Here is a 12,177-nt window from a genome sequence, read left to right on the forward strand (position 1 = left end):
TAAGGCTTGTGAAATAGCAATTTTGTGTGACTAACACATCGTGTTAGTCATCGCTATTTTATAGGATCAAAACATAAAGAATTTTTGGGCTGAAGAAGCGATAGATAGGTGGATCTAGCTTGCCACTTGGCACATCTGTGTCCGTGGATTTTCACTTAAAGAGATCGATCAATGACCATGTTTTAAACTTAGCTTGAGCCCTTTGGAGGGCTATGTGGAACAATCTCATGTGTCCATTTTCATGCATCTGGGATGATCGAGTGACCAAATGTCAAGCTTGCAAGGTCCACTCAATTTTAAATTCTCTGCTGAGGTGGTTGTTGACCTGTTGGTCGAGGTCCTTTTTTTGCTCAGTTGACACCCGATTTTAGATCTGATCTTGATCCATCTACCAGATCTTTGTGCCATTACTCAAGACTTGATGTGCAGGCCAATTTTGGATGCCACCCATACATATTCAATGCAATATGAGGAATTTTTACCCTGTAAGTGCATCTACGTAGACATTTCCCCTTTCTGCAAGGATATTTTTCTTTTCTCAAACTGTAGTCACTCACCATCAAATCATTCTCTAATCTAATCTTCCTTTGAGATATTTTTGTAACCTAACACTAGGTGGGTTAGGGCTTCCAGCTATGGTTTCATTTTGAGTTATGCCTCTACTATAAAGGAATAATTTATAGTCTTTCCTAAGGACATTCTCCCTTTTTTTTCTCTTACAATAGTCTATGACTTCTGAAACTATAAATTACCTTTCCTTTGCATTAGTAAAGTTTGCCTATCTTACCTATTTCTAGTCTAAACATATGTGTTTATTTTTACCTCTTTATTTGTATACACTTTCTTCTTGTTTTCTCAGTATCCATGATAGTGTTGACTCCTCTTAGAGTGACATCTGAGAACTTTTTTTGTTCCACTTGCTATTATTAAGAATTCCAACCTTGACCTAGGCTTAGAAAGCTAGATTTAGATAGAAAATAGTGTATCTTTTGGGTAGTTCCATTGATGTTTAGTGCAATTACAGGTGGGGGGGAGATCACATTTCAATTCAGGTGCAAGCCTTTCCCCCTTTCTGTATTCCTTCTTCCCATTTTCCACTCAAGTCTTAGATTAGTCTTTTAATTTGTTGGGGTGGTCCAACACTTGCATTTGAATTGACAAGGAAGCCGACCTTATCCGGAGATTCAATCTGCCCTCTAGCAAAGTCCCACATTTGGAGATTGATTCCATGTTTCACAAGGTTGGTGATCAGGTCTGATCACCAAGGGTACAAACTTTTCTGACAAATTTTTTTGGCACACCCAGTGGGACAGATTAAACCAGCTTTGGTTCAAGCTTTCTTATCTGTTGACTGATAGTTGGTGTGTCTATCAATAAATTAAGCCTTTAGAGGCAACATTCTACATACCTGGAGACTCTACAGAAGAAATCTACTGCTTATAGTAGTTCAACACTCTAACCAATTGAAGAGATGGTACATTCTTTAGTCCCAAGCCTTTGGAGGCATCATTCCTTGAAGCACCTGGCGACTCTACATTTTTTTGGTATGTTATCAACCTCTAGTTGGGCAAATAGGTCTTCCCTTTTAAGCATTTTTGTGTAAAAAACCTATTTATTTTATTCTTAAAAGATGAGCTCATATCATGGGTGTAATTTATATTCACCTTTCCCTTTTGGAAATGCCAATCAACTCTCTCCTTTTTACTAGTATGAACAAACTAGGATTGTTCCTAGTTTTAATCCAAATGGCTTTGCTCAAGAAGCAGGTGGGAATTTCCCTAATGCTTACCACCCACCAACCCCTGCTCTTCCTTCTTATCAACCTCAAAAGAGTGAGGCATCTCTTCTTTTAGAATTCTTTGTGGCCAAAATGACAAGCATGAAGTAGGATTACAAAAGACAACTTGAGGAAATCAAGCAACAACTTTGAGAACAACAGTAGGAGGAAGCATTTTATCTGGCCCAATAACAACAAGAGTTGGAAGCCCAAAAATAGAATGAGGCCTTCCTTTCTAAACAACTTGATTCTTCTAAGAAGGAGGAAATCAAATAGCTGACAACTCCATAAGTCAAAATCATGTAGGCAGAGGCCTCTGCCCTCCTTCCCTTAAAAGAAGGTTCCCAAGCTTCAGGATGAACAAACTTCTAAAGCCTTTGGAAGAGACTATCCTTGAACAATTTCATCCTTATAGGGAGCTCATTATGGAGGAGGTCAAATCTTCTCCTTGTGTTCTTGAAGAGCCTACTTAGGAGGAGCTTTCTTGTCAAGATATTTTCCAGCAGCAAGAGTGGCAAGCCCAAAGACAACACTATCTGGCCTTGTCCTATTGTCCTGATGAAATTTGATTTTGCAAGGATGGACCTATTGTTTAGAGAGTAGATGGAGGTCATCTTCTTTCCCATTTTGATGAATGGCCCACTGATGAAGAAAGTAGGATGGAGGAGCCTGTAATTGAGCAAGAGAAGTGCAAAGTTGAAGAGAAAGATATGTCTGCACCTTCCCCTGTATTTTCTCTAGAGAAATAGGTTGAGCCTATGGTGATTGCATTTTATCGCCAAGAAGAAGAAATAATAAAAACAAAGAGACAATCTGAAGATTTTAAGTCTTCCTATGAAGTGTCTCATGAGCCTGAGATTTGTGCTGATGATCTAGATATCAACACATGTGATTATGATGTATGTTGGTTCTCTCCTGTCCCTAAATGTAATGATGTTGAATATGAGGCCTTCATTCAGTGTGAAGACGTTTATTTTGATATTAGGGATAGGGTGTCTGAGCTTGAATGTTTTACTTGGGACCAACATACCAAATTTGATGAGGTTGAGTAACAACATGTTGACCATGCATATATTCTTCTGGTTGCCCAACTTGATAGTGTACCTGAGATTCACAATTTCCTATTTGATATTTTTAAGGAGCCCCCTTATGCAGATCAAGATAGGGATATGATATACTTGTCATCCTCATGTGAGTTTGAGGCCTTTTCTTTTGGTTTCAACTCATACCATGAGCAAGGCAGCTATGATAGCAACAACTCTCCCTTGTGTGAAGAGGTTTCCTTCTCTTCTGCAAGAGTTGAATCTAATACTAGCCTACCCGTGATGCATCTTCCTTTTGTTGCTGAGCATACGTTTACAGTGCCTCCATGTGTTTCAGAGGATTATTTTATGTGGATTCCTTGCAGAAACAAAGTAAATGGTGAGTTTTCTTCTCACCACATCAGCAACATGCATGCTCTATTATATACATACATGATACTTCAATTGTTGCAGTTGGCTGGTGACTGCAACTATGATAGAAAGGAGATTGGTTCCTTCAAAAGATTCCTCTTTGACAGAGGCAAAAGGCATCATCTTCCTATTAGTGTAATAATATAAATATTAGTTAGATTTTTTTCCAATTTTCCAAGAAGTGAATGTGCACAGGCTATTCTCTAGAATGACAAATTTTTTTGACCTTTTGCAGGTTGTAGGGGCAGAGAAGTATCTATTTTGTTTCATGTCTTGACTCTAAGCCCAATGGACTATTTTAAGGACATCTGGTATTTTCCTAAGAAGGCATAGGCCTCCCTTTGAGTCGCTAGAAATGTTAGCAATTTTTATGCCAACTCTTGTAGAGATCAACATCTAATTTTTAGTGCGACTAACACGTTGTGTTAGTTGTTGCAGAAACATGCTAAGGTTTTGGCCGTACAGGTTGGCGGGGCCGGTTTCAAGTTTTTCTATGTTACTAACATGTCATGTTAGTTGACATGTCTTGTTAGTCGTGCTCAATAGAGTTAGCTGCCTTTATCAAATCCTAAAAGGTGCATAACGCAAGGGTTAGTGATCCATTTTGGAGCCAGTTTGGCTGCGTTCTTCGTCAAGCTTCAGTTTCTAATTTTTTGCTGACCACCCCAGCAAATCAAATCACTTAAATTCCATTGGTTGGAGGGCCCTTATTCATGGCGGGCCGGTTCATTTTATTTCTTGCTCCGACTGGTGGGGAAATATTTGCTTTCACATGTAGGCAAGTTATTTTTGTAAAGGCTTCCTTCCCTTCGTGAAATGACAAAGGGAAGGTATGTTTTCCCCATTGTGAAATGGTTGACTGATGTGGCAGGGTCCACTCTACAAAACAACAAATACCTTATGGTTTTTGTGGTTTTGCCAATGTTTAAATAGATGGTGGGGTCCACCCTGTGATACACAAGAAGCTCATTTGGCGGGTAGGTGGCAATACGATGACAGTTGGCAGAGCCAGCTCATTTTTTGGGCCATCTTCCCAAACGAATTTTTGAGATAAAGGGGTCTATGTGGGCCCAATTTTGATAACGTGGTAAAAAAAGGGGCAGCAATGTAAAGGCCTTCGCGGTTTCGTAAAGGCAAAGAGTGAAGGTGGGGGCCAACCCGTGAAACCGTGATAGTGACTACGGTAACATCACAGTTATCGCCATTTCGCTATCTGTTAAAGCAATGCAAAATTCTAGGCCATGAAATGGTGATAATGACCATGTTTATAGGAAGATGGCATTGTTGTTTCACAACGATAGGAAACTAAGGCATTTCCAGGCCTATGAAATAGTGATTTTGTGTGACTAACACATCATGTTAGTTGACACGTCGTGTTAGTTGTCACTATTTTGTAGGGTCAAAACATGAAGAATTTTTTAGGCACTGCAAAGTAACAATAGATAGGTGGATTCGAGCTTCCACGTGGCACATCTACAGTTGAAGATTTTCACTTAAAGAGGCCAATCAATGGCCATGTTTTAAACTCAGATTGAGCCCTTTGGAGGGCTATGCAACACAATCTCGTGCGTCCATTTTTCACGCGCCCAAGATGATTGAGTGCCTAAATTTCAAGCTTGTAGAGGCCGTTAAATTTTAAATACTCTACAGAGGTGGTTGTTGATCCGATGGTTGAGGTCCTTTTTCTACTTGCAAGTTGCATGAAGTTTCTCTTCTATGACTTGGTGACCATGGTGGGACCCAGCGAAAAAGAAGAGCATTCCAGTCGGTTAGAGAGGTCGTGCTAAGGTGGCAGGATAGAGACCTCGGACCCAATCAGGGGGTGCCACGTGAGCAAGATCGGACGATTGGGCTAACATGTTTGGAGGAGTCCTGATGACCCGATGGAAACGCCTAGGAAGCGAAGGAAAGCATTGGCTATCGGACGAAGGGATTTCTTGCTATCCCGATGCCTGATGGAAAAAGTGCAAGTGGTGGAAACTGTCATCGGTCATCGGAAGTAAAGTTTTGAAGACTTCTTGATGACCCGATAGGAAGTGCGGAGCGTAGAAAGTCAACATCGGCTATCGGACGAAGGGATTTCTTGCTATCCCGATGCCCGAAGGGAAAAGTGCAAACGTTGCAACGGGCATCAGAAGCCAGGTTCTGAGGCAACGCCGATGACCGTTATGAAATTGTTTTTCAGTTTATAACCATCTATGTTTCATGATGGATGGAATGTGTAAAAGACCCAATGGGCATTTGTAAAAGGTTGGATGTTGGATGGTTGAATACTACAAGAAATACATACAGTCTTTTTTCTGGTTTTCTTTTGCTGTGTGTTGTACTGTCTTATTTTGTTAAGTTCTTCACTATAGTTTTGTAATTTAAGTTTCCTTTTTGTTGTTCATTTCAGTGTTTTGAACTCACAGTGTAAATATGGCTCTATCTTGAACCTCCACCATGGGATCCATGCGGCCATTGGAGTTCTTCAGGAAGAGCAAAAAATGTACAGTAAGAGTAGAGTAGTAGTAGGGGGAAACCATGAAATAACAATCGCCATTTCTGCATACTGAGCCTAGGCGAGGTTGGTGATAGTTCGGCTAGGTTTCAAAAATTTGAAGGAGATAACTTGCAGGAGAAGGAAACTGCTGAGAGCTGGGAAAAGGTCCAGAAGGCTACAAGCCTGAAAATGAGACATTGCGTAACCATAAGGAAAAGTTCGCTAAACCAAACAAGATGGGTGGTTTTGCAAAGAGTGAAAGAATGTGTGTGTCCTTCACCCTTGCAAGGATTTAGTGAACAAGCTTACTTTGTGAGCTTGAGAAAGGTGAGTTAAGAAAACAAATGGCAGGGAAGCCCTTAGAAGTATAGAGGGGTAGACTTGGAACCCGAAAAGGGATAGGAGCAAACCATTAAATAAACCCACTTCTTGGTAAACTAGGTAGCCTCCCTATCATATTGGTATCAGAGCATAGTTTAGACTTGGGAAGAAAGTAGTTGATGAGAGATACTGAATTAGTAGGAGAAAATAGTCTCATAATGGTGACTAATGCGGAGTTAGCCAAGAAGGTAGAAGACCAAGAAGAAGAAAATAGACTCCCGAGAGAAAGATTGCTACAATTGGAGAGCAAACTAGACATAGTTGAGGATAAAACTGAGAAAGTAACAATCAAGGTCAATGAAGGGAAGGGTAAAGAATCAGTGGAAGAGGATAGAATACTTGAACCAGACCCTATTCTACTTGAAGAACCTTTCCTTAAAGAAATTAAAGCCTTAGGAGGAAAATCCCTAGAAGGAGTGCCACGTTTTCATGGGAAAATGGAGCTAGAGGTAGTCCTGGAATGGATAGAGGGATTGGAGAATCACTTTGAATGTGATGGAATCAGTAAGGCACAAAAGGTGAAGGTGGCCAAGTCTAGATTAAGAGGGGCAACTTTGAATTTGTGGAAGTTTATCCAAGAAGAGAGGCAAAAAGAGGGCAAGAACCCAATAGCCACTTGGAAGGGCATGCTAGCCAATGTGAAAGAGACATACATCCCTAAAGATTATGAGATCCAGTTGCACAAGAGGAGACAAAACTTGAGGCAAAGAGAATTGGATGTGAGAAGCTACACTGAGGAATTTCAGAAGTTGTGTCTGAGATCCAAGGTGGTAGAGGATGAGAGCATCAAGATAGCCAAATACTTGAATGGCTTGAGATGGAATATTCAAGAGGAGTTGAGTTTGTTAAGTCCTAACACCGTGCATAAGTGCTATCAATTGGCACTGAAGGTGGAGGAAAAGAACAAAAAGAAGCAAGAATGAAGCAACAGAGGAAGAGGTAGAGGAAAAGATGGTAGAGGCCAAAGAGGCAGTTTTGGTGGAAGAGGAATAGATCAAAGGTCCCAAGGAGAGTCCAAACTTATAGAGAAAAGTGATGATTCACATAGCAAGAGCAGATATAGAGGAAGGGGATCATCTAGCAACCCAGGAAGAGGTAGATCTAGTGGACCGGGAAGAGGGTCCTACTTCTCCACCATGAAGTGTTACAATTGCCAAAAGTTGGGTCATCCTGCCTATAGATGTCCAAAGAAATCCTCTTCATCTCAATGAAGTGAAAGAAGAGTGACATATGCACAAGAAGATGCAGAAAGCAACAAGACACAAGATGTGAGTTTAGCTCCTAAAGATGGAGAAAATTTAATGATGAGAAGAGCTTTGATTAAGGAACCAATCAAAGAAGAACCAACCCAAAGAAGAGCCTTGTTTATAATCAAATGTAAGGTCCTTGGTAGGGTTTGTAGAGTGGTGATAGACTCAGGGTCTACTGACAACATTGTGTTAGAGGAAGCAGTAAATAAACTTAAGTTGAAAAGAATTCTACATAGTAATCCATATAGGGTCACTTGGCTCAACAAGGAGCAACATGTGGTAGTAAATGAACAAACATGGGTTGAGTTCAACATAGGTAGTTATAAGGATAAAGTCTTGTGTGACATCCTACCTATGGATGCTTGCCATCTACTTCTTGGTAGAGCATGACAGTTTGACAGAAAGGCCATTCACAATGGAGAGATGAACTCTTATTCTTTTCAAAAGGATGGAGTTACATACCATATTCAATCCCTAAGTGATGAAGGAGAGAGTAGCAAAACTAAAGGCCCAAATGTGTTATTGGTGGGTGAAAAAGAGTTCATTAACACTCTCAAAGAAGGAGATGGAGTGGGATTTTCTCTCATAGTAAAACCAAGGGAAGCAAAGGAAGAAACAAAGGTAAGAATACCTCATGAAGATCAGCAGATACTAGACAACTTTAAAGCAATCATAAGTGATGGAGCACCAACGACCCTACCGCCTATTAGAGCCATCAGCCATCAGATTGATTTTATTCCTGGAGCATCATTACCCAACAAAGAATCCTATAAGATGACTCCCGAATACAACAAGGAAGTGGCTAGAAAAGTCCAAGAATTGCTGGACCAAGGGTTGATAAAGAAAAGGATAAGTCCTTGTGTCGTACCTACAGTGTTAGCACCCAAGAAAGGAGGAACATGGAGTCTATGCATAGATTCAAGAGCCATAGATAGAATCACTATCAGGTACAGATTTCCTATCCCAAGAATTGAAAACTTGATGGATTGCTTGGGAGGTGCAAAGTACTTCACTAAGATTGATCTCAAGAGTGGATACCACCAGATCAGAATAAAAGAAGGTGATGAATGGAAAACAACCTTCAAAACCAATGAAGGACTTTATGAGTGGCTTGTTATGCCATTCGGTCTTAGTAATGCTCCTAGTACATTCATGAGACTCATGAATGAAGTGCTGAAATATTTTATTAGTAAATTTGTTGTTTTATACCTAGATGATATTTTGATTTTCAGTAGAATTAAAGAGGAACATCTAGAGCATCTTAGTATTGTATTGCAAAAATTGTATGATGAGCAACTAACAATAAACTTGGAGAAGTGTGAGTTTATGAACTAGGAACTTGTCTATCTCAGATTTGTAGTTTTAGGAGGAGATTTGAAGATGAATACATCAAAGGTGGAAGCCATCACAAATTGGACAACACCAAAGACAACAAGTGCAGTAAGAAGTTTTCATGGTTTGACACGGTTCTACAAGAAGTTTATCAGAGGGTTCAATGAGATTTGTGCACCCATGCTGGATACCATCAAAGGAGGAGTTAAGACCAAGTTTTAGTGGACCAATGCAGCTAACAAAGGGTTTGAACTTTTGAAACAAAAGGTAGCTACACAACCAGTACTCATTCTTACTAGTTTTGACAAGTTGTTCACAATTGAATGTGATGCCAGTAATATAGCAGTGGTGCTGTTTTGAGTCAAAAGAATAGACCTGTAGCTTTCTTTAATGAGAAGGTCAATGATACCAAGAAGAAGTATTCATCCTATGATCTTGAGCTGTATGCTCTTGTCTAAGCTCTTAAGAAGTGGAGGCACTACTTGATACCTAAGGAGTTTGTTGTTTACACAGATAATCAAGCTTTAAGTTTTCTGGATTCACAGGATAAGTTGAGTCATAGGCATGTTAATTGGGTTGAGTATTTGCAGTCATATACTTTTTCTATTAAGCATAAGAAAGGACAATGTAATAACGTAGTAGATACTTTGAGTAGAAGGCTACTAATAGTGCAGATTCAGAGTATTGGAGTTGATTACTTCAAGGATTTGTACCCCAATGATGAAAAGTTTGTAGCCATTTACAAGGTTTGTCAAGAATTTCAGAATCACTTTCATAGTGAATATGATGAATTTACTTTGCAGAATGGTTTTTTGTTTAAAGGTGGATAGTTGTTTGTTCCCAAAGGATCAATGAGGGAAAATCTGATCCAAGAAAAGCATAATGGATGTTTGAGTGGTCATTTTGGCCTTAATAAGACATTGGAACTTGTGCAAAGGTTCTACTATTGGCCCATAATGTAGAGGGATATCAGAAGGTATGTTGAGCAGTGTATGGTTTGTCAGAATGCTAAAGGCACAACTACTAATGCTGGTCTTTATCAACCATTACCTATTCCTACAAGGCCATGGGAATGTGTAAGTATGGATTTTGTGTTTGGATTACCCAAAACTAAGCTTGGCTGTGATAGCATTTTTGTTGTTGTTGATAGATTCAGTAAAATGGCACATTTTATTCCTTGCAAAACTACTCATGATTCTAGTCACATTGCACACTTGTTTATCAAAGAGGTTATAAGAATCCATGGTTTGCTGGTTAGTATTGTTTTAGATAGAGATGTCAAATTCCTTGGACATTTTTGGAAAACTCTTCGGAAAAGACTGGGAACTAATTTGTCTTCTGGTTCAGCCTATCAACCCCAAATGGATGGTCAAATAGAGGTGGTCAATAGGACACTTGGAAACCTTTTAAGGTGTTTGACAAAAGAATATGGATAGAGTTGGGATCAAGTTCTTCACCAGGTAGAGTTTGCATACAATGGCAGTGTCAACAGATCTACTGGGAAGAGTCCTTTTGAGATAGTGTATGGTATGCACTCACTAGGTGTTTTGGAATTACGAGATCTTGGTAATTTGTTGCACAGAAGTGGTCATTCTGATGATGTCACTCAATCTATGAAGGAGGTTCATGACCAAGTCAGGCGAACTCTCCAAGATTCTTCACAGAAAGTTAAAGCCAGAGTTGATGCCACATAGAGAGATGTGTAATTTTCATTTGGAGATTTGGTGATGGTACATTTGAACAAGGCTCGACTTCAAAAAGGGATTCCTAGCAAGCTAAAAATTAGGAGAATAGGCCCATGTAAAGTTTTATCCAAGTATGGCTCTAATGCTTATAAGATTGATTTGCCATCTGATATTGCTTTGTCTCCCATTTTCAATGTCGCTGATTTGGTTGCCTACAAGGGGAAACTTCTTAAGGAGGATGCGCGAGTTTCAGATGTTCAACAGTCACTTGGTGACCTGCCATTACTTTCTTCTTACATGCATCAGGCTGAGAAAGTGTTGGATTCCCGTTCTCAAGAAGACTAGACAACAAGTCTACATGGAACATTTGGTCAAATGGATGCATAAACCTGCTTCTGAAGCGACCTGGGTCCCTGAATTAGACTTTGTTGAGTCAGAAATTGATCTTTCCTTGCTACCGAGTGCAATCACTTGACTTCTTTATTTTTGGGGGAGTATGGTGCAGGAGCGCCTAAGGGTTGAAATGCCCTTGAGCAATTTTGGCTTGTGAGACCTTCCAGTGGTCATGTATATATATAAGGAATGGCTCTAGTCCATTGGTTTAGTGGTTTATTTGTAGTTTTGAAGTTTTTCCTTAACGATAAGACCTACCCCGATCAACAAGTCTTATCCTGATGAGGTTGCCAGTGTTGGAGTAGTTGTATCAAGTATCGGTGGGAGTAGTTTCAAGTTACCCCGATGACCCGATGAGAAAGCATAGGCGTGGAGTGGAGTCATCGGGTATCGACAGAAGATTTTTCTTGCTACACTGATGATCCAATGAGCCATTAGGTATCGACAGGAGTTGTTGCACACTACACCGATGTCCTGATGGGTGTTATCGGGTATTGGGGAGAATGGTTTCTTGTTATCCCATGGACCTGATAGGAAAGTGCTAGTCGAGGAGAGAGTTATTGGGTATTAGGAGGAGTGTTTTCTTGTTACCCCGATGACCCGATAACAAGGCGCAAGCAGAGGAGGTGGACATTGGTGACATCAGCCATCAGATTAACATGTTTGAAGTCTTCTCGATGACCTGATGGGACCCTTCTTCTTGATCAGTTAACAAGTGAGCAAGTCTGGGAGGATCAGATGACTGTCGCTATACCGCCATGGCAAGTTGCACGAAGTTTATCTTTCACGACTTGGCGACCATGGTGGGACCTAGTGAAAAAGAAGAGCATTCTGGGCGGTTAGAGAGGTCGTGCTAAGGTGGCAGGATAGAGACCCTGGAGCCAATCGGGGGGTTCCATGTGAGCAAGATCAAACGATTGGGATAACATGTTTGGAGGAGTCCCGATGAATCGATGGAAATGCCCAGGAAGTGGAGGAAAGCATCAGCTATTGGACAAAGGGATTTCTTGCTATCTCGACGCCTGATGGAAAAAGTGCAAGTGGTGGAAAATGTCATCGGTCATCGAAAGTAAAGTTTTGAAGACTTCCCAATGACCCGATAGGAAGTGTAGAGTGTAGAAAGTCGACATCAGCTATCAGATGAAGGGATTTCTTGCTATCCTGATGCCTGAAGGGAAAAGTGCGAATGTTGCAACGGGCATCGGAAGCTAGGTTCTGAGGCTACGTCGATGACCATTATGAAACTGTTTTTCAGTTTGTAACCGTTTGTGTTTCACGACGGATGGAATGTGTAAAAGACCCAATGGGAATTTGTAAAAGGTTGGATGTTGGATGGTTGAATACTACAGGAAATATAGACAGTCTGTTTTCTGGTTTTCTTTTGCTGTGTGTTGTACTGTCTTGTTTTGTTAAGTTCTTCATT

Source organism: Cryptomeria japonica, chromosome 9 (assembly GCF_030272615.1).
Source record: "Cryptomeria japonica chromosome 9, Sugi_1.0, whole genome shotgun sequence".
NCBI lineage: Eukaryota > Viridiplantae > Streptophyta > Pinopsida > Cupressales > Cupressaceae > Cryptomeria > Cryptomeria japonica.